The sequence below is a fragment of the Dipodomys ordii genome, unplaced genomic scaffold (genome assembly GCF_000151885.1).
Source record: "Dipodomys ordii isolate 6190 unplaced genomic scaffold, Dord_2.0 Scaffold21, whole genome shotgun sequence".
In the NCBI taxonomy this organism is placed as follows: Eukaryota; Metazoa; Chordata; class Mammalia; order Rodentia; family Heteromyidae; genus Dipodomys; species Dipodomys ordii.
Genome location: NW_012267237.1, coordinates 4,678,860 through 4,701,770, shown reverse-complemented (window position 1 = coordinate 4,701,770; position 22,911 = coordinate 4,678,860).

Here is a 22,911-nt window from a genome sequence, read left to right as displayed (position 1 = left end):
GACAGTACCTCCTACTGAGGGACAGTACCTCTGATTGAGTGACAGCACCTCCTACTGAGGGACAGTACCTCCTACTGAGTGACAACACCTCATACTGAGGGACAGCACCTCCTACTGAGTGACAGCACCTCCTACTGAGTGACAGCACCTCCTACTGAGTGACAGTACCTCCTACTGAGTGACAGCATCTCCCAGCTTACTGACTTCACCTTCCACCATTACTCTCTGCACCATCCCCGCTGGCTTCCTAGCTGATGTTTTACTGGTTTCGTATAATATCCATTCTCTCTAAGACCTGGGCATAGCTGGTTCCTGGTGCTAGAACTTATTTCTCCAGATATTCAGCTGCCCTTTACCTCCTCAGTTCTCACTCACATGGTGTCTTCTCCAGTGATCACTGGACCCTCCCTCCCAAACACTCTCCATAAAATAGTCCTTGTGGCTTGGAAAGTGACTTAGTGGTAGAGTGCTTGCCTGGCATGCACAAAGCCCTGGATTCCTCAGTACCACATACACAGAAAAAGCCAGAAGTGGCGTGCCTTGAGCAAAATACACTCAGGGACAGCACCCAGACCCTGAGTTAAACAGTCATTGGGGCTCTGCTGTCCTCCTGCATTTCTGCTGGAGGTTTTCTTAGCTTTTCCTTGTTGTAGTGATCACTCCAATATTAACATTACTCTGGCATCAGTTTGCTTAGCTTGTTCATCATTTATGCTTTGTCCTTCACCTACTAGGATGAAGGGCAGAGCCAACTCAGCAGCAAGCCCCTGAGCTAACTCATAGAGTTGGCTGATTTGATCAGATGGATTCACTGAGGGTAAAGCCAAAGGTAGAGATGAGAGACACAGTTGACCTGAGAGTCTGCGCTGGCCTGCCCTGCTTTCCAGAAGAAATCCTGCAGGTTCCTTGCTGAATACTGGCATTATTAGGAGCCCCAGGTTCCCATGCTAATTACCTTCCCACCTCATAGGCTGCCCTTCCCCAGCAGCACATCCATGGTTCACTAGCCCTCTATACATGATGGATGATGCTGACAAAACCCATTTCGAACTTGCATCACATCTACAGTTACATGACATTTTGCTCAGTCTGCATTGAACATCTGTCCCATCTGACTTCCTGAGCAGGCCTGGATTTCAGTGGATCTGCAAGCAGCCTTCTTTGCTAGTACAGGGATTTGGAGGTGAAGAGAAGTCAAGAAGGTCTGCTCCCCTGGATAGCTCCAGAAACACACACACATAGGAGGACTGACTTCTATGTGCGGTGTGCATCATCAATAGCTACTACTGCTTCACTGCTTTACTCCCTCTCCATACCACAGCCTTGGGCTTCAGGTAGGTAATTGGGCTATTAGGAGCTTCTCCTTAACAATTCCTTTAGAGGTTTGTAGTATACACTAAGGAATTGCCTTTCAGCATCTGAATGTACAACATAGCAGGAATCAAAGAATGCATGCATTCTTCCACACAAGTATACATTTCCATTCACACAATAGCATGTTTCTGGCTTTTACCCAATTGATCTACCAGGATTAATGCTTTATGAGGGTGGGAACTGGCATTGTTTCATTACAGTGTCCAGATGTTGACAGGAAGTAGGGACAGAGGAATTATCACCGGAAGGATACACTGTGCTTCCCTGGCAGGGAAGGGCAGTGCTGTTAGTGCTTCTGTGTGTCTGAGTCCTTGTCTGCTCTTCGTGCAAATTCATACAAGTGACCAGTGCTCCACGTGCTTCAGCGTCCCTCCCCGGGGATGCTGGGGTGACACTAGCTCCTGTGTCACATGTGTCTGCTGATGAGATGTGAGCATCTGAGACTGCGTGCGTGGCTGTGGCAATGCTTACAGAGGCTTTTCCTGCTGCTTAGGGATCAGTGCCAAGCCACAGAAAACTTTCCCAAGTGCATTTCTGCAGACAACCACCATTGATTCCCACGTGCATTTCTGCAGAAAACCACCATTGGTTCCCATGTGCATTTCTGCAGACAACCACCATTGATTCCCACGTGCATTTCTGCAGACAACCACCATTGATATTCTGGGCCCATGTGGAAGCTTTCCTTGGGTGGGAAATTGCTAGGTGTTGCTTTTTAAGGGCCAGCATATGCATCCTTGCTTCTGCACAGTTGGCCCTGGTCCCAGCATGGCTGCTCATCCCATTCTATGTGGTGATCACCTGTGTCCCCTAAACAGTAGGACCCGGACGGTGAAGAGCCCTGGGTGGCTACCTCCCCTGGGCCTGGGTTCTTCCTGTGCTGTGCTCCTGGACCCTTGTCATCGCCACTGCTGACACCACACCCCAGCATGGGCATCCTTCAGCACCACATGCTCCTCTCGTTCCAGCCATCTAGTCTTGCCATCTGTCCATCTGCATGTCTCACCAATAACATGTCCACACTCTCTGGCGTGGAAGGGACCAGTCCTTCATAAGGATAATATGGCTCTTAGTTATCCAAACTGAAACTATGCTCCCTTTAGCTTACAATAAGAAGCCACTGGTCTTCAGGGGAGGGCAATCCTTCTTCTAATAGCCAGCCTAGGCCTCGTAAATCATCCTAAATTGAATTATCCTTAGCAAAACTTGGATCAAATGATGAAAGCCAAGTCAAGACAGCCTGAGCTGCCCTCTAGGATTTCTCAGGCCTTTGCACACGTAGGGAAGATGGTGTGGAATGCACTCTGCATGTTCAGTAGTGACAGGGGCTCTGCTTTCTAAGGGTGACGGGTGACGTAGCCTGCACTCCATCACCTTGCCACGAACATTGCCTCGTGATCTGGAGACATCTCCCCACTCATAGATCTACACCTGCTCCAGTCACCTTCAAGGAAGTGGCTGCCATCGACAGAGGCTTTATTAATTACCTGAGAAGATTGTTAATAAGTGGCTTAAACATTTTAGGGAATTATGTCTGCCACTCTATGTTCACTGCAAAAAAATATTCAGAAAATTTTATTTCTAAGGCAAAAAAATGTCTTCCAGTCATATGTTCAACTGGTGGATAAAAATACATAACAATAGTCTTTCTTGAATTAATGATATACAACATATCAATTATAAAGCAAAAGAGATGGAGCAATATTTGTAATTACCTCTGTTACTGTTAATAGCTCTAAAAAGTCTTCTGAAAATTAAAAATCACATCAAATAAAATGTCATCCATATGCAGTATGTACTTTAAAACCAACTTAACTACACTTTATTAATTTTACTTGCTTTTAAAAGCCTTTAATTGGCAGAAAAATAGTATTTCATGAATACACATCGCCATTAAAATTAATCAGTTTTATTTTGGAATCAATTGTCTAGTCTTATGACACAGAGTATTTTTTGGGGGGTCCGGTCATGGGGCCTGAACTCTGGGCCTGGGCACTGTCCCTCAGCTCTTCAGCTCAAGGCTAGTGCTCTACCACTTGAGCCACAGCGCCACTTCCAGCTTTTTTCTTTTTGCTTATGTGGTGCTGAGGAATTGAGCCCAGGGCCTCATGCATGCAAGGCAAGCGCTCTACCACTGAGCCACCTTCCTAGCCCCACACAGAGTATTTTAGAATATAGTAAGACAAATAAGAAAAATCATGAAGATGTATAGCTGGTTGAAGAGGTAACATAATTGTTTATGTTAACAAAAAAATTAATTGGAGGTCTATAAGCTTCTAACTTGGATCCACCTAGAAGGTAGAATATAAATATTAGCAGTAAGTCACCTATCCGGTGGGTTTCCTTGTGTAGGGGGTAGGGGATAAAGGGAAAAAGGGATTAGTCACTGAAAAACTAAGAATGCAAACCCCATATCAAGTGATTCCCATTCACAAGCATTAGGGCAGTCACGGGAGGTTTTATGTCTTGTTCATCTGAACCTGCCACTCTCAGAAGCACTTTATACACACAGACTCATTTAAGTATAGAAAGATAGGGTTTTGTACAACGAAAGCATAAAAATACCCAGAATAAGGTAGCACATCTGCAAAAAGAGACAGCCAGCCACAAATAGGGCTTTTAGGAATGGACCCTGGGATCGAGCTGTCTACACCATGACACAGAATATATTCTACATAGCAGTGCTGCTCCTGCATCACCATGGGGTAACACAATCTATAGATATGCTCTGTGAACTGACTTTCAGAGATGGAAATAACGTAACACTCCACAGGTAAAGAAATTATAAAAGGTTTTGAGGGAGAGATATAAAAGATATTAGATTCAGAAAGAGAGAGAGAGAGAGATTGCTATAAGATAAAGCAATTATTTAACATGGGTGGTGGGAAATCAGGATAGGCAACCCTGAGTAAAGAGAGCAAAAGAGAGCAATGCTGGACACATCACAATACTGACTTGAAATTATACTACAAAGTTATGGTAACAAAAAGAGCATCCTACTGGCACGGAAAAGCTACATACATCAATGGAATAGAATAGAAAGCTCAGAAATAAGCCCACGCAACGATAGCCGTCTGATTTTTTGACAAAGGATCCAAAAAAAAATCACACATTAACAAAGAAGACAGAGTCTTCAATAAATAGTGTAGAAGATCTGCGCTAGATCCTTATTTCCCTCCCCATACAAAAGCCAACTCCAAATAGATCAAAGAACAAAGACCTAAACATTGAAATTCTTAGAGGAGAACACAGGGAAAATACTTGAAGATAGATATTAGCATAGGAAACAACTACCTGAACAGGATTCCAATTGCTCAAAAGTAAGAGCAAGAATTGACAAATAACGATTGCATCAAATCAGAAAGTTTCAGCACATTGAAGGCAACAATTACTAGAATAAACAGAAAATGCACCAAATGGGAGACTATCTTTGCAGGCTGTTCATTGAACAAAATATTAATATTCAGAATATATGCAGAGCTTAAAATTAAAAATAAAACAAGAAAAAAATCCACGTAATAGAGGGACAAATAAATTAGGCAGACAATTCTCAATAGAAGTAAGAATGGCTAAATGAATACATGGAAGGATTTTCAGAATCCTTTGGCATAAAGGAAATGCAACTCAAAATGCCACTGAGATTCCATCTCACCCCAGGAAGAATGCCCATCACCAAGAGAACAAGCAGCAGATGCTGGAAAGGATTCAATAAAGAGGAAACATTATTTAATGTTTGTAGGATTGTGAATTCACTCAATCTCACTAGAAATCAGTACGGAGTTTCCACACACAGCTAAAAGCAGAACTACCATATGATCCAGCAATGCCACTCCTGGCAATGTATCCAAAGAAACATGTTAGGATATAATAAAGACACCTGCACATCTAAGTGTGCTGCAGCACTATTTATAACAGTGAAGCCAGAGAAGCTGCCCAAGGGCTGAAAAGTAGATATAGAACTCATGTTGCATCTAAACACAGCGGATTATTTTTATCAGTAAAAATAAAATTATGTCACCTTCAGGAAAACATCTGAAACTGGAGATCAAAATATTAAACAAGATAAAATTCAGGAAAGGAACACTTCATTTTTTTCACTCATCTATGGAATCAAGACATTAAATATAATCATATGAGTGACTGTAAGTTAGGAGCCATTTGAAAAGAAAGGGAGAAGATGATATATATTATACTTATGAAAACAGTATAATGAGACCTACTAATTTAGTTTAAAAGTTGCATAGGAAGGGGGAGCTGAGGGACAGTAAATGAAGGGATTAATTTGGTTGAAGTACATTAAATGCATATATAGAAATAGCATAATGAAACCTCTTTGTACAATTAATTTATGCTAATTAAAAGAGAATGCTGTTTACTACATGATACCTATCATTTGCCTTTCACCTGTCTACCTTCCTATCATCTATTATATCCTTAATTTGCATGAATGCATGAGAGATATTATTTATACATATATGAATGTATGCATATCTAATACATATTTCTATAAGACTTAGAGGAGAGAAAATAATTCCTATTTTATATCTGACCAGAATATATTCAAATGGAAAATGATTTTTTAAAAATCTCTTTCTTTTCATCTGTAGCAACAGGACAAAGTCTTATTTATCTGATGTTCACCTGGTCTCGTCCTAAAGCAATCGACTGACAGAATGACCCCTTCCTACATTCTGCTCAGAACCTGTAATTCTCACCTTCTTTAATTAGGAGTTATGAAAATGTTCAGAAGTAAAAGCAGGCTATCATCCTTAAATACTTAGGGTCACTTTAAAAATACAACTACAAACCCAATATTTCTCTTAGAACATTTTCACTCAAATTTTAATATTTCTCAGAAATATTAAAAATAATCATTGTCAAGATGAGTGAAAAACATGTGGAAAGTAACTCTCCCGATGCAGTGTTTCCATGCAAGAGGACGAGTCTAGGACTACAGCGTGAGGGAAAAATAATGCCCTCCGTGGGTCAGTGGAAGAGGACAAGGACCTCCCCACTTGCGGGTGACCACCTGGCTCTCTCTGGCTCTGCTGATGTGCTTTGGGGGCGGCAGAAGGAAGCGCTCTCCTCAGAATGGTCATGTGTAGGAGATACAGAGCCCGGATGGACAGGACTGTGGCAGGGACTTGCTGTTTCCCGCCTCCAAAACTAACAACCCTCCCCCAGCTCCTGCCCATTGGCGTGCTGAGTGACTACACGAGGGGCCAGTAATACATAAGGCACCGATGAGGGCCCTGCAGCGACGGACAGTGTTGGCGGCACTCTAGCTGTTTGGTCATTTTTCCATCAACCAGGACACTTCCTCTTCACTCACGCCACAGCAGCCTCGTTCCCCAGGTATTTCCAGCGTGCTGTCCCTCCTCCACATCTAAACCCCCCTCCCAACCCACTCCAGAAAGCTCCGTTCATCTTACTGGGTTTGCTGATGAACCTTTTTAGGAAATAGCTGTGTGCTGAAATTATATAATAAGATACAGATTGATTAAAGAATGAACTTAAAACCTCCACTTAATTACTTTGTCAGCGTTTCGATGAAATATGAGCCATAAGAATGAATGAAAATCCCCCCTCTTATAACTAGGCCGGGTCAAAATGTCTAACTCTTGAAGAAGAGATACCTGGATGATACAAAAGCAAAGGTTGAAGAGTGGGGAGAAGAAAACAACAACCTTGGTGGAGAAAGTGTTATTGGTGCGATTTCCAATCTATCATTACCATCTGCTCGGTGGAAGGAAGGTCAGACGCTCCAGTCATCTTGATGGCACGCCCTCCCGGCCTTCCTGAAAGTACAGGTTGCTCTCCTTTCCACTTCACAGATGACACACCTGAGAAATAACCGGTTCCTACCTGCTCCACTCACCAGCCGGGCATGGCCGAGACGGGCCTTGCCTCCAGACCTCTCAGGACTAGCCCTTTCTCACCACGTTCTGTCTGCGTGCAGCTGTGTGTCACCCAAAATGGGTATTTCTCAGCAGTACATATAATTAAGGTCCACAAGCTGTAATTTCTTTAAATAGAGAATTCTGCTATAATTTCCAAAGACCATAACAACTTACGTCACTGTCAGCAAGTAGCGTGACATACATGTTACTATAGTAACACACAAGAACATGGTTCCTAATACACTATGTGATATGTAATGTGCCATAGTGTACTACGTATACATACACACATAGATACAAAGAGTGTGCCATGTGTACACTCTGTATATGCATACATGTTGTGTATATACATATGCATCCATATACATACATAATATAATTTGAGAAATCATAAAACAACATTCTTTTACTTGTCATTAGCCATATAATATTATTAGGAAAAGTAATTTGTTCCATTTTTTTTGTTGGTCATAGGTCTTGAACTCTGGGCCTGGGCACTGTCCCTCAGGCTAGCGATCTACTACTAATGCCACAGCACCACTTCCAGCTTTTTCTCCTTATGGGGTGCTGAGGAATCAAACCCAGGGCCTCATGCATGAAAGGCAAGTGCTCTACCACTGAGCCACCTTCCCAGCCCAATTTGTTCTATTTTTTCCTGCTTCTGCGGCACTCAGGATTGAATCCAGGACCTTGGGCATGGTAGACAATTGAACTATATTCCCAGGCCTTTTTCTTTTGTTTTACATTTTATCTCACTACCTTACTAGACATTTCCTCACACTCATCATGATCATTTTACCTTGGCCTACTGAGTACTTGGGATTTCAGACTTGTGCAACCATGCCTCACTATTTTCTACTATTTATAAGAGCTCCCATATTATTTTCTTTATGTCCTAACTCCTGGAGATCATTTCTTACATTTTCTCTTATTCAAATTGGCTATTTTTTCTTTGTTAAGTATTTAAAAATTATATAGTGGTGAATTTTGATGTATATGAGATATAGACATCTTTTAGATTAAAGAGGAAATGAAAAATAAAAAGTTAAAACAATTTAGAACTGAATGAGAATAGCTTCTTGAAAGAGATGTGAGATGAAATTAAGGTGGCAATTAGGGGAAAGTCACAGTTGGAAATGCATTTATTAAAGAATTAATTACAGAAAATGTGAAGCGTACTCAAGCCAAGAATTGGAAAAAGAACAACAAGATAGTCTAATGAAGGCAAAATCAGTACTCAGTGCATGAAAAAATAATAAAAATTGTATATTTGATCAAGGAAACCTTTTAAACTTCAAACCGGTAAAGAAAAATTTGATACATACCTGGAAAGTTAGAGAAGTAGGAAGATCTAAGAGTCTTAAATTTAAGATGATATTGACTGATTTGTCTTATACAAGATTTTTTTTTATTTCTAAACACCACTGTAAAGGTCCATGTTTACTGCCTGAAATTTGTGACTTATGATAAAAAAAAGTTCTGTTAGTTGAAAAGGAGCACAAGGATGAGAATGAAAAATACAAAAAATGGCTGGAGAGGGAGAGAGAAAATGCCGGCAAAATGAAAAGGGCTTTCTTTTTATAATGATTAAATGTGATTCACACTCCAGCTTTATTGGTTAAAGAATATTATACACTAAGAAAACATGGCCAGAAAATTAAACAACAACAAACCATGGACTCTCTAGACCCTTGCTACCAGGGCAAGCAGTGAGGGAGGCTACAGACATCTTCAGAACATTCTAGAAGAAAGCAGGAACACAGGTGGGCATTGGCCCATCATCATCAATCAGATCCGCAATGTGGGGACAGTTACCCTGCAGGAGACGCTGGCATTCGGTAGACAGCGCTGAGAATAAGAAAAGAGAGCCGAGAGGGAAGAGACAAGACCAGACTCGCATCGGGTCCAACAGCAGAACCTAGCTCTCACTTCACGCCGACGTGAAATGCTCGTCTTGCAGTTGGAACTCTTCCAGGAAAGTGTGAGAAGATGAGACGCTGGACACGGGAGTCCGTGTCAGAAACAAGAACTCCAGCTCCTGCTACAACAGCGGACCACGAAGCTGGTGACTGGCAGTAATGGGAAGGAGGGAATGAGAGAGAAAGAGGGAAGAGCCAACACCAAAGGGTGAGATGTACGCATCACCCGAAAGAAACAGTTGTATTGTCAAGGTTTGTAGAGCTCACAGGCTTTATGTCATCATAATGCGCCTGGTGGAGGTTAACATGGGTTTGGGACTTGAGCTGAGTATCACCATGCCACAAGAGGGTGGCATTTATGCAATCACTTAATCTCAATAAAGAAATTTGAGAAAACCACAGCCGGTGACTGAAAGCAACAACAGAAATGCCGGCTTGGTGCTGTGTGGCGAGGAGTCATGCTCAAGGTATCAGGGTACCCTTCCAGGCCAGTTTTGTCAGGAGGGCCTGCATCGCCCCTCAGGCTGGGGTAACCCCCAGATCCTGGGCTCTGCTCCTCTCCTCCCTGCTTGTTGGCCGCAGCTTCCTGTGTGTTCCAAAAGCCAGGGCTCAGAGTCCTGGTTCACCTTGGTGACATCTGCAAAGCCATGATTCCCGGCTCAGGTCCCACTCACAGGAATGAAGACCTCAGCCTGCCTCCGGGGAGGGGAGGAGGAGAGCACCATCCACGCACAAAGGATGCACTGCTTCTCCCAACCAGAAACCTTCCACCTTGCAAAGGTGCCATCTTGGAAGCCTGCAGCCTGCAGCCGAATGCATGTCCACCTGGACACGGAAACTACGGCCCAGAAAATCTGCGACAAATGCCTGCCATTGTCTGGCATCTTCCTCCCATCCCTGGGCTGCAATCAGAGGGCCGGACGTGCTTTCCAAGGGTTTCTTCTCCACTGCAGCATCAGTGAGTGTTAGCACAAGAGGAAGGTGTGCAAAGCTAGGGTCTCTTTTCCTCCGGGACTTCCTTCCTTCGTCATCAGCCTCTAATTGCATCACTAAGAGCTTCAGCTTTTCACTAGGCGGTGACCGACCGATTCTGTTTTCTGCTATCTGGGTAACCATGGCCTCTGCCTCGAGTGCCAAGTCAAACAGTAGCCAGGGCGCCCTGCGTGTGGGCTCCGTGTTTTATGGGGTGACAGCACCATAAGGAAGTTGAGCTGCGGCCAAAGGATGAATTACTGTCGGTGCAGGCGAGACGTTTCTCTGCTGCCGGGCAGGAAGCGACTCTAATGCGCACGGCTGGACACCCTTCTCACAGTGAGATGTCATTTTGGGAAGAAAGCCTTCTTATCTAAGACTGTTCTCACCAAGCCACTGTAGGAAGGGGACCCAGGCTCATTATTTTCATGGACTCTGAGATCCAGTCCCCACTCATGGCTGGAGGGATGGCTGCCCCCGCCCTTCGCTGAATCGGTGAGAGGAGCTGGCAGCCGAGTCTCTGTCACTCAGGACGTTTGCTAGAATTTCACCAGTCTCTTCAACTTCCGTTTCATTTGTGTTGATATCCATAGCCTGTGTAGGACAAGTGATCCTGGATTTCTGTGTTGCTTAAGGACATAAAAGTGTATTTCAACATATATTTGCAAAAGCCAAGATTACCAAATTGAAAAAAAAGTTACCGGAAGCAATCAGCATAGGGGCGCTGAACCGGGGACTGCGTGTCAGGAAACATGTGCTCCAGGTACAGGAGGAGCTAGAAAGTAACACACATGGCAGTGTCTCAGCCAGGGAGGCAGGTCAGACACGACAGGATTGCAGCTGCAACGCGAAGATACCTGTCAGCACAGACTCGGAGCAATAGAGAATTCCTGGTTCAAATCCCAGCTCCACAGGAGCCTGTGTGTCCTGAGCCATGTGCTTGGGTCTCTGTGATGCAGGGACATCATCTGAAACCGTTTCCGTGTGTTGAACAGATGACACACAGAGCCCTGAAGGCTGCGCCTGCACCTAGGAGCCATCCAGATGTGCAGTCACTCAGGTGTGCATCGCACAGAGCTGGGAAAAGGTACAGCAAATGCCGGAGGGTGTCTTTTATGCAACGCTCTGAAATTTCCTTTTGGCATTGAAAGAGAATTGGGAAAATCTGACCTTGGTCTGAATTGGCTAAAGAAGACCCCGATATTGCATGAGGTGCAGAAAAAAGCCTTTTTATTTTAAAGCATACTTCTACTTGTGTATTCTTCAATCTCTAAGTAATTATACAAAGGAGTTGCCATTGAACTATACATCTTGGTTAATGTGATCCACCCCATTCTCACACATCCCTCCCAGCCCAACCCTTCCCTCACTTTTCTTAATTCTGTATGTACATTGAATTCTTCACTGCATTCTTCCTCCTTCTCTACTTCATTCATCTCTTCTCCTGACCCCAACTCACCCTTTTCAAGTACCTGTTTTCTGGTGTTTATTTGTTGACTTTGACTTTGCTTTTCTAAGGGATTACGCGATTGAGTTCTCCCTTGCATCTATTGTAGTTCAGTGAATACATTGTATACACTTGCATACCACTATTTAACATGTTTACTTGTAAATTAATAAGCTAATCCTAGCTTCTACATGAGGGAACAATGCAATCTTTGTGTCTCTAGGCCCACTTCACATAATTTTTCTAGGTCTTTCCATTTCCTTACAAATGATACAATATAATTCTAACAGATGAGTAGAATTCCATTGTGTATATACCACATTTTCTTGATCCATTCGTCCATTGAGGGGCATCTGGGAAGATTCCATACCTTGGTCAAGGTGGATAATACTGTGATAATCATGGTTGTGCTGGTGGCTTTACTGGCTCCTGGTTTGTGTTCTTTTAGCTAAATGCCTAGGAGTGGAAAGCTGGATCATAGGGGAGCTTTATGTTTAGCTTTGTGAGGAACCTCCATACTGCTCTCCAGAGTGGCTGAACAAGCTTTCATTCTCACCAGCAGTGTATTAGACTTTCCTGTTGGCCACATCCTCACCAGCGTCTGTAATGGTCTACTTTCGGTGTGTCTAGCTATCCACAGTGCTCTAAAAGCTTCCGTTTTGATCTTTCGATGCCAAATTGTTCCTTTACTGCTCTTTGACCCACAGCAAGGATAAACCCAAACACATGGTAAGCTAGAAGGATCTGACTCACACTAAAACAAAACCAAAATCCAGCTTTCTTCATCAGAATTGAGCAGAGGATAGAATCTAGGCAGTACATGTGATACTTTTTTTTTCAGGCCTAACAAAATGCTAGAATTTGGGAATGTCAAGTACTGTTGAAAACAGAAAATTAAAAGAAAGGATAATGTATTTCAGAGAAGATAAACTACTTTTAATTCCAGTCTGCCAAATCAGGCTGCTTGTTATAATTTGTTCCTGTCACAACTAATTTTGCATCCCTGTGAACTGCTCGAGCTGGTCTTCCAAGGGCAATGACACAAAAAAGGAGTCGGCAATGTAACCCGCCATTTCCAGTTGACATTGAAGCACTGTGGCTCATTGAGGTGGTGAATTATTCCCTGTAGATTTCCTTGCAACCAGAGATCAATCCTGGAGGACACTTTTCAAAATTAGCTTACTGGATCTAATTTTTCCATTATCCATGTAAGTGTGACTAGTTTTGCTCAGGTAAATGCAGATAGATGATAGATAATAGACAATACTCATTTATGTATAATGCATGCAACACACTTAAGTATCTACTTCATATAATATACACATATAGTATATAATTTTCCTTTCTTACCAAGCTCTCATCAGAACTATTTTATGATCAAGGTTATTTTAGCCTCATAAAATGAGGTATTATTCTACATGGTGGAGCCCTTGGCATTGAGAAGATTCCCACTTAACCACGGACTAAAACACAGTCATAAACCTGCTCCCGATAACGCACTGGGGAGGGAGATAAGGTTAAGGTATAATGTTTGACTTTGTTCCAATTTTTAATGGTCATTGGATTAACTAGGTGACCTCATTCCCTTAAAACCACTTTGCTATATTTTGGCTTCTAAAAGGCTATCTGTTCAACCTATTTTATTCTTCTTCCATCTATAACTTCAAATGTATGGTGCCCCATTATTAACCTGTGGTGTAATACTCTCTTTTGCATTCAGACTTGTGGGCTTTTGAAGAGTCCTGCACTGTTCTTTGTGCCCTGACTTTGTTAACTGGGCATCTTCTCTGTAGTATTTTCAAAAACCCAAGCTCTGCTTTTCAATATTTTGATATCTTACCATTGTACTTCTGCTTCATCTTGTATTCCACTATCTTTCCTTCAAGTTTGTTTTCCCTAGTTTTTTTGGAGGCATGGTGTACAACATTGCTCTATAGATTTTCTTATTTCATAAATTTCTTATGCTTAAAGATTTAAGCATTTCTTTAGTTTCAATTCAATTTGACATATGGTGATTTGCTAGCATTCTGTCTAAAATATTTCTTTAACCTGTGTTACAATTTCAGTAAGCACCTCATCACTATATATTTAGAAGCACACAGTTTAACCTCCAAATGAAAATATCACAGGTATTGTTTCCCTGTTACATATAAATTGACGCCAGGTTAATAAAAATCATGATCCTCGTCTTGTCAGTATTATTTCAGTCTGATGTTGACTGGAAAATCTCTCTTGAATGATCTCAGTGTTGGTAGTTTTGTCTACATGGAGTCTGTTTATTTCATATAATCTGTTAGTATATATGGACCATTTCCTTCTAAGTAGTTTTGTTTCTGTACAGATGGTAGTGATGTCTCATCTTCCATCCCTAGCATTACAATGAGTATTTCTCTCTCTCTTCCTCTCTGTTTTCCTCCAGATCAAGTTAAATTTCTATTTTTCTTTATTTTTTCTTTTATATGCTTGCTTTTATGTTCTATATTTCATTAATTCCTTCTCTAAACTTTAATATTTCCTTCAAATGACTTGTTTTAGGTTTTCCCTGTTATTTTTCTAGTGTCATAAATTTCTGTGATTGGTTGGGTATCTTTCTTTTTTAAGTGTAGCATTCTTCAGCTGTAAATTTCCTTCTTCACAGTGCTTTAGTAGCACATGTTTCTGTTGTATTGTTTTCTTTCTTTGTTCCTGTTTTCCTACAACACTCATTTGTTTTGAATTAAGTGAGCTTTCATTCCAGCAATTTAATTCTTTAATGATTTTTGACTATTATTTAAGGTCATCTTCTTAATGGCTGGTCTATACTGTTTATTTCTTCTTGGCAGACCAGATTGCTTAGCTTAAGAGCTCTTTTATGCATATTTTAATTACAGACCAAGTAAGCACAAACTTTAGCTGTCTTCTTTGAATAATATCCCAACTGGGCTTCACAGCTGCTGTTCATAGACCAGTTGTGTTAGGCCCCAAGCTACTATTGGTCAGATTCCCCTGACCCCAAGTTACCCCTTCACCTCACTTCTGAGCAAAGCCATTTAGAAAAGTAAGTGTTCTCCCAGCGCTCCTCTCCTTCCATGGCCCCCTTCCCCTCCTTTTCTTCCTGGCTGTGTCTTGAAGGAACTTCCCATTCCAGGCCAGCCTCTTCCCAAGCCTCCAAGTGAGGCTGGGAGGACTATGCTGCCACCTTGTGGTCACTCCTTCCGGTGGCAGCACCTAGGGCCTGAACTCCGGATGCCTTTTGCATTTGGCCTTCTCGTTTACCTTTGAGGAGATACTCTAGCATAGTTTTAATTCTTTATATATTTTATAAACCTAATTATGTAATCACACAGTCGTGACTTTATTACAATTGCTTTATGGATTAATAAAGGGAAGAAAGGAGAAGTATGCAATTCTGCCTTTCATCCATACATCTATGGGGAGTGAGGGAGAAACGCCAGTTCCTATACTGGGTGACTTGTTTTGAAGAATTGTTCAAATGTACTTCTCAGGGCATACACCATTTCTGCATCTCATCCATTTGAATTTTGGCCTTGTTCCAAGAGTTACAATCGAGGGAGTCTAAGGATTTTTCTGACACCTATCGGCCTCGCTGCTTACCTTGTTTTGTTAATGAACATTCTAGACGGTCTATGGTTTAGCTTCTTATGCTAATGGGGTCACTAGCTTACGTATCTGCTTCCAGTTACATCTCCACAGCTTCTGAGATCACCCATTGGCTAGAACTTGACTGTGCTCCATTGAAGCCAGTCTTGTTACACATTTGTATGGTGCGCTTCTCTCCCAAGAAAAAGACCTCAGGGGCCAAGTGAAGAAGAGAACACATACTTCTGTCATTCTTGCTGGGAAAAGAATTTCTGCAACCCAGGTTGGGGCAGAAAGAGAACCATGGCCCAGAACTGGGGGTGAGGGATAGAAGCCACGCTCTTGTCTGCTCTCTTATGGAGGAGCTGGGGACGGGACAGAATGTGTCACCGCTCATCAATTTTTTTTTTTTTTACAGAGAATTAGTAGATTTCTCTTTAGGAATATTTCTTTACTCCATGTTTTGTTTGGGAACAATTTTATCTATTATCTATCTATCTATCTATCTATCTATCTAATCTGTCCATCTATTATCTACCTAATACATGTTAGTTTTAACCAGTTAAATTAGTTTTTCCTATGGATCTCTTCATTCTGCCATACCAGAAGTCATCTTTTTAAAGTTTTAAGTCACTTTACTTTTATCTGAAATGCCATTTATATCTAAATGTGATTCTTGATATGTTTAACCCATGCCGAGTCTATTATTATTGCCCATGTCCCTCATTGTACTTTGTCTGGATAATTTCATTCTGGTCTTTCTCAAGTTCATCGATCATTCTCCACTTAGTCTACTCTGACGTCTAGAATCATCTGTGGGGTTCTTTTTCCTCATTCTATTTTCTAATTTTCATTTTCTTTTGGCCAATCCTGGGGCTTGAACCGAGGGCCTGGGCGCTGTCCCTGAGCTTTTTTGCTCAAGGCTAGTGCTCTGCCACTGGAGCCACTGCTCCGTTTCTCTTGGTGTCATTGGAGATAGGGTCTCACAGACTTTCTTACCTGGGCTGGCTTTGAACCACGATACCCAGATCTCAGCCTCCTGTGTAGCCAGGATTACAGGTGGGAGCCATCAGTGTCTTTGTAAATGATTTAATTCTATACTCTGCTTATTAAGTTACTTGCAATTGTTTGTTGTCATTTTAACTATATGGCGGGACTGCAGGAGCTCTCTGTCTGTAGGTTTGCATTTTCTATTCTTTGTCCCTCTTTTTAAATAATATTTTGATATCACTTTATTTTTTAACCCTGAGCGTCAAATAATTTATTCAAATAACTGGAGAGATCATCCAAAGCTCTGGTGATGGCATACTCTGCAGAGCATTTCCCTTGCATCTGTCAGGAAGCATGGCCCACGTCTCATTAACAAGCAGCATCAAGAGTACAGAGTGGAAGCGACACACTGCAGGATCCCATCCACGCGGGACACCGACACACCGCGAGCTCCCGTCCCATCCACGCAGGACACGGCAGACTCCCATCCACGCGGGACACCGACACACCGCGGGCTCCCATCCACGCAGGACACGGCAGACTCCCATCCACGCAGGACACCGACGCACCACGGGCTCCCATCCCATCCACGCGGGACTCGGCGGGCTCCCATCCCATCCACGCGGGACACGGCGGGCTCCCATCCACGCGGGACACGGCAGGTTCCCATCCACGCGGGAGCTGACACGACCCCTCCACCCTCTCTCCGCCAGGCAGCATCTCACCATCCCCATCCAAACCTCTGTGCCTCTTCTTGGTGTTTGCTCCCGGGCACTGTCTGCTCCCCAGGCCTCCCCAGCGTCAGATGCCTCCAGACAGGTACTTTTCGTTTGTGTGTTTCCACATTACCAGTGGGAGAAGGAGCCCGAGTCCAGCTGCCATTACTGAGGGCGGAACTCCAGCAGCAGCATTGGCAGACGCCCATACAACACACATTGAATAACATGCCTGGGGAGGGCACTGAAGTCTAACTCATTAGATGCTTTTAGTAATTAGATTTTTTTTGAAGTCATGTTATTTCTGATTAGCTAAATCAGTATGTGAAAAAGGCCTAAAATGTTGAAAGTGCTGTAAATTTCATAAATTATCATTCTCTAATTGCTGTACTTTTGTTACAAGAGAAAAAAACACTACAAAGTATCAGTTCAAAAGTAACCAGCTAGCATATGCGGCCTGCATGTGGGATGCATACAGATAAACTCTTGGGAGCGATTCCAGGATTTTCAGTACAAAGATATTATTTTATGGAGAAACTCCATGCTTGGGGCTTTCTCATTCTGATTGTTCTAAATATTCTAAAGTCTGTTATATAAGCACATAATAGAACAGAGACCATGATCTGTTAAGATGATCAGCTATAGGTGATATAGCCACATACAGAATGAAATGTAGGAATCGGAGGAGAACCACGTAGAGACCATCACCCAGGCTGAATGAAGATGGGCATGGTAGAAGACCCCAGGAGGAACCACAGGTGCTCCTCAAAGGGATACAAACACACAGCACATAGAAGGGTTTGCAGCACACTGAGATTGTCAGCTGATACTCCACTCTTCTGGAATATCAACTGAATATTTGATCATTTTAGGCAGAGAGACAGTAAATGCATCTCATTTGCATCTGAAAACAGTCTTCCGGGTTTTTTTGTACCGAGAACTCAATTGGAGGGGAAGCAACAATGGTAAGTTATTAACTGCTCTAAAAGACATCTGAGTTGCGTGTAAGCTGGGTTGCATGATGATAGCATACAAATCCATGCAGATGGAGGAAAGGTTTCTGACAAAGAGAATAAAATTCTAAGTGTGGGGTCAACAGAAATCGGGGGGAAGCAGTACCATGTATAGGCATTTTTACCATCTTTGGCAGGTTTGGGCAGCTCTAGCTCTATGCCAGTTCTGTTTTAAGCAGACAGTGATCAATATTTTCATTTGTAAATGCTTACACATTAAGTTCAAAAGCCACAGAAAGTATTTTTGAACCAAAATCAAGGCTGATAGACTTTTAACTTTTTTCCCCCTCTCAAGTGTGGTCTCAGATGGGCTTGTGACGCTCACAACACCTGCACAGGGAAGAACCTTCTAGAAGTCACCCAGTTCTTGCCATTCATGATACGGTATGCTGCTTCTAAGGATTTTTCTCCCTTTGGTAGAAGTCTGTTTCACCACCACTCTTACCTTCTGTACATCCCGTGGCTATGAACAAGGGAATGAGTAAATGGATGAGGGAAATTCTCAGCAGTTGGGAGAATCAAAAACGGCCTGCGTCAGCTGTGTACAGCTGGCTCTCACCTTTAATCCTAGCTACTCAGGAGCTGAGATCTGAGGATCACATTTGAAGCCGGCCCAGGCAAAGCCAAAGGTCAACAAGATAAACACCAGGAAACAAGTGTTTGAAAGCGGTAAGATGAGGTCAGGAGGGAAGGGTGGAAGAGAAGGGGCAGAGAAGAAGACATCACGGACTCCATGTAAAATTAAGAAGAGTGCATTGATAGTGAAGTCCACAAAATTAAGAAGAGCGAAGGACGAGGTGGAGTGGGGGAATGGGGTAGATATTTGAACGGGGTGACATTGATCAAGATGCACTGCGGCAAATAGCAACTCCTTTGTTCAACTACTTAGCCATAATAAAATATAAAAAAATTAGTGGAAGACTTGATCTCAATTTTGCTTAGACCACCTTGAAACCACTCTTGCCACTGCTTTCCGAGTAGCCTGGATTTCAGGTGTGTGCGATGTCTACACCAGGCTTCCAAATATCCATGTATCTGTATTTGTATTCCCTGAGAAGGCACGTTTACTCCCCTTCTGTCTCTCTGTGTTTCCACCCTGTTTGCATTATAAGCATGTGACATTGGCACTGAGGGGATGTAAAAGCAAAAATATGTGCTGCAAAACGATCACATTTGCAGAACTCCTTAAATGTTGTCTTTAGTGTCTACTTATTTTGGAAATGGTATGATTGAAGTCATTGCCACAGTCAGCCTGTACACACACCCAAGGCTTTTCATTGCGGGAAAGGCATGCATCAAACTAATCACTGAATGAGGAAAAGTTATAATTTAGAGTAAAGGAACTTTTGAACTCGGCTTTTACACAGTAGAACTATCATCTTTGCCTGTGATTAGGAGGAAAAAACACTACATTGGTGATGGAAAAAAAATCTGCTATTGTTCCCTGCTCATAAAAGCAACAGATAATTACAGGGGAAACACATTAAAAAAAAAACCAGAGAGAAATGGACAAGTTTTCACAGTGCTCTCTCTTGAAAATGAGGCTCTAAAATACATATTATTCCTCTGCTATGATAGCATGGCTTGGATATTCTCTTCACAAAAGAGGCTTTTGTCAAAGGAAGTTCAATAACAATGACATAATAGGCTATTTGCTACCAAGAAAACAAAGACAGAATGATATCGCCAAAATAATATAAGCTTATTTGATACATTTCTAGCCAGTTCTCATTTAGCAGCATCCGCGTTGTGCATCTAAAAGATGTATTATTGCTTGGTGACTCTGTGTGACCCTTAGCTGCGGACTCTCGTGGCCGTAGGTCTTACCAGTCAGCACCAATATTTTGTTAGCTTCTCAGTATTTCAAGTGCATTTTAGAGTGATTTGAATAGTGATAAACTTAAAATACACCCAAAGATATCTACTTCCATTTCTTCCCATACGTTTCTGCTGACCCTAGAAAGCTTCTCAGATTACCACAACAAGCCAGACATTTGAGCTATGGTTTGAAGGTTTTTCTATCCCAAACTTGTGTTGACATTCATTTAATTGTCAGTACAATGGCATAAAGAGGTGATCACGCACGAGGATTCTGACTTCGCGGTGGGGTCCGTGATAAAAGGCAAGTTTGCCCTCATCATCCTCTTGCTTTCCACCAGCCTGCCCCCATGGGACACCGCCTCACACACTCTTAGACATTCAGGGCGTTGGTTGTGGAATCCCCAGCTTCTGCTGTGGGGAGCTAGAGCACTTGTCTTCATTATAAATGGCCTGTGATATGCTATTACAGCAGCACAAACAAAGACATTCCAATCTGATCTGGACTGCTAAACTCAAGTGCTATGAAAGAAGATATGTGTATCCAATACGAGTTTATTTGGGTTTTACATAAGCGGTCTTTCCACTTTGGCTCTATATTAGACAAATGTAGCTGACCACGCCTTTCACAATGGGTAGAGGAAATGAATTGTGGTGAACGTTGAAAGGGGCGACAGTCACCAAGATGCACCTCATTCATAAACTGCTTTGTCAAATGCCAATTCTTATCTACAACTACTTAGAGGTATTAATAAATGATGTGTGTATACCTGTACACATATATGGTCATTCCTATAATGTATCTATCTTAAAATTATTTAAATAATTAAATACCAAAAAGAAATAGTGTAGGAGACCAGAGTAGAGGCAATATTTGAAGTGATTAAAAAATGCGGGAGGTGGGAAGATTAGGCAAAACTGATGAAAGACATTGATCAGAGAAAGACATTCGGAATCAGAGAAAAACTCAGACTATCTATGGGTTCAAAGAAAACTCCCCAGATAAATTATGGCCCAAAAAATTCTTAAAAATAAAGGAAAATTTTTAGGAGAGAAAAGCAAAAATTTACAACATTGCTTTTGTAATCATAAGAAGAATGATAAATAAATTTCAACAGAAATTGTAAAAGTCAAAAAGTACTCTGAAAGCCAACAAAAATACGATACTTGCTCTACCTTGAGAAACTGTCCGTGGACCTAAAGATAAAATACAGACATCAGCTGAAAGATGTCCCAGCACTCGGCTGGCATACAAGAAATCTAAAGAAAATGATGCATGCCAAGGCCCAGGGCTCAGCAGCACAGAATCTCAGGGAGGGAACAGCTGTGTCCTTACAAAAAGATCTGGAGCTTCTTTGAAATCCTTTCTTCTAGTCTTTCTGATAGTTGATTGCTAGTTTATTTTCAGTGTCACTAACGAATACATTTTGTATGACCGGGATTTTTAAAATGCTTTAGACTCATTCTATTATCGAGCATGTGGTCCTTCCTGGTCAACGCCCATGCTTTCATGAGAAGATTGTACATTCGGTTGCTCGTATTGTTTGATGACTAGTACGTAGGCCTTGTGAGTTGTTCAAAGTAATATTTTAGGAAAATAAGATCTTTATTAGAGATACTTACATATTTAGAAAAAGTAAAAATCTGTATACTTGTAAATGTGCATGGCTCCATTACTTAAAAGTGCTCCCCCCCCACAAAAATGCCCAATATTGATGGCTTCTCAGTATTATAACAAACACAAAACAAATCACAGCCATTTAAATAAGACTTTTCATTAAGTAGGAAAATATAGACCATTGTCAACTTCTTTCATTGTACAAGACTAATTGCCATTACAAAATCTGAGGACAGTATTGTATCTACTGTATAAGCGTGCATGGAAATGTCATGAGAAAAGCCCTTTCCTTTTTATAATTCAGTTAATACTAATAAAGCAAACTAAGTACTAAATTCCCATAAACAGATGAGAACTCCTCAATGAAGTATTTGCAAAGCAAAACAGGAGATGGTTAAGAGAATAATACTCTGCAGCCACAGAGGGGCTTCTCACTGAATGGAAGGTTGATTTTATGTTTGAAATCCAATCTGTAGTCTACTCTCTGTGTAGATAAGAGAGAGCACCATATTTGGTGGTTACCATGAAAGGCTACTGAAATCCAAACAATTAATGTCTATGTATTGTTCTTGTCAAATGACTATGTAAAAGAGATTTATTTTTATGAAGTCATTTTAAATGTCATACAGATGTGACAGCCACATGGCAGATGTTTAGTGAGAGCTTCTGGAATCTGTGTTGGGAGTTAGAAGCCTCTGAATCTAACTTTGGCAGGAATGGAGATTTTCTGTTTATCAAAATGGAGAACAGAATCTATCTCCAGGATTCCAGGACTTTCCAGTAATCGGCACCTGCTCTGTGCTCACTCAGGTGACTGATTTAAGATGAATACTTTTCAAAAAATAGGTAGCTTCAATTTTTGGAGGCAAAACCTTACTGGCTTCATTATTTAATTTACATTCTTTATTAGGTCATGCTCTCCTGGATTTAGTTTAGACCTCTTCTAGAAATCTGTGCTTAGCCTTGAAAACAATCTCCCCTGTTTGGTGAAAGGAACTCAGGATAATGAAGGTTAGTTCTATTGAAGCAAATACAGGATGGAACAAAATGCTGCACAGTAATGCCATTTCAGAAGTGTTTTTTTAAGCTTTAATATCAGAGGAAAAAAGTCTAAGATAATGGCTATATGTTTAATAATCACACACACACACACACACACACACACACACACACACACACACACATCTGTTTTTCCAGTAGTGATTTTGTGAGAGTCATTTGAAAAGTCTATTTTGGATATCTGGGCTCTAATGTTCCTTGTAGAATGTTGCAACACCCAGTGAGAAACAGGGCTCGGGGGTGTGGCTTCTTTAGTAGGGAATCTGGCTGGCAAGTGTGGGGCTCTGAGTTCAAAACTGTCAGAAAAAGAAGGAGGAGGAGGAGGAGAAGAAGGAGGAGGAGGAGAAGAAGAAGAAGAAGGAGGAGGAGGAGGAGGAGGTGGAGAGGGAAGAGAAGGAGGAAGAAGAAGAGGAAGAAGAGGAAGAAGAGGAAGAAGAAGAAGGAGAAGAAGAAGAAGAAGAAGAAGAAGAAGAAGAAGAAGAAGAAGAAGAAGAAGAAGAAGAAGA